Source organism: Mastomys coucha, chromosome X (genome assembly GCF_008632895.1).
Source record: "Mastomys coucha isolate ucsf_1 chromosome X, UCSF_Mcou_1, whole genome shotgun sequence".
Lineage (NCBI taxonomy): Eukaryota > Metazoa > Chordata > Mammalia > Rodentia > Muridae > Mastomys > Mastomys coucha.
The window spans coordinates 95224480-95226024 of NC_045030.1; positions in this window are offsets into that span (position 1 = coordinate 95224480).

The following is a 1545-nucleotide window of genomic DNA, read 5'->3' on the forward strand; positions in this document are numbered from 1 at the left end:
TGGGTGGGTTGGTATCCTTGTCCCTGCACTGGGGGTCCTGGAGGTGGCTTCTTCAGGTTCCATGTGCCCACTGTTAGGCATCTCCTCTAAGATCACCTGCACTGACTCTTGGGAGCCCCTCCCATCATCAAGTCTCTGGCACTTCCTAAAGATTCTTTCTAACTGCCCCTCCCCCCAGCCCCGGTAGCTGCAGATTTCCATTCATTCTCCTGGCCTTCTGGGTCTTTCTTCTGTCTCCCTAAACATCTGATCTTGCCCCCTCATTCCTGTCCCCTTCACTCTCCCACCTACTTTGTCTCTTAATAACTGCAATTCCTCACCCCAGCTAACCAACGTCGATTGTTCCAGCAAAGCTAAAGTTCCACTTCAGTGGTTCTGGTCTCTTAATGACAACTGAAACAGAAACACTCCCATGTTTTTGACATAAAACTAGCCAGCATGGAAACTAAGTGTTAGGTTTAAAGTGCCCACCCCCCAAATGACAATGCTACTGACAGTATTCTAATTGATAGTCTTGGCCCAGCTCAGGCTGGGCTCTGCTGCAAAACAGAAGGATTGCTACCCAAACTCAGAGTTTCTCAGAAATCATGTAAAGCAGGTTTCTGTTGTCAGGAAAAGCCATTACTTCCCTTCTGTGTTCCCCATATCCGACAACTTTCGGCAAGGTCATCTAGTTCCTGATGAACACAAACAAGCCTGGAATACATCCAAGTAACCATGCTAGTTTCTAGGCTGTTCTGGCTCACATGCCCCTGCCACAACCTTAAAACAGGCAAGGGTTTTCCTGCCTCGAATTGTTCTCCCTGTCTCCTGAGGGACAGTCCCAGCAGTTTGAATTCCCTAATAAACCTTTTTTTTTTTATGGCTCTGAGTGATGTAGTAAAGCTGTTCCATTGTACCTTCACTTCTCTTCACTAACTCCTTGGCAACACTTAAACTTGGTCACTTAAACTCTTCAACATGGGATTGAATCAGACTGCCAAGACCAAATCTGATCTGGCTACTACAGACAGTGGAGAGCAAACCACCAAACCACTAATATTGACATCTTCAAAGCTGTTGTCTGGAGAGAACAGGGTAAGTGGTCAGAATTGAAATGAAGTCACGCTGAATATGATATTACTTGCCTATAATCCTTACACTTGGGAAACCGAAGCGGGAGTATCATAAATCTGAGATTATTCTAAGTATCATAGACAAACTCTGTTTCGAACAAACAAGATAGAGTTCCTTGTGGAGCACTTCCACAAATAACTGAAAGCCAACAGGTTGCATTGTTGCATATCAACAATTGCAACTCCCCAATAAAAAGCACACACTGAAATGGTTCTTATGCATGGTAGCCAGGCACTTTTTAGAAGTAGGAAGCTTGGTTCTACTTGTATTCTGCTTATGTACATGTTTCAAACACAGGAATATTTGTTTCACCTCAAAATAGAGGTGATAAAACAGAGTAGAGTAATATATCCAGACTGCCTAGGAGGAATATTCTAAAAAGGCATTTGTGCTCCCTTAGTTGGCTATCAGACTACTGAAAGACTGGAG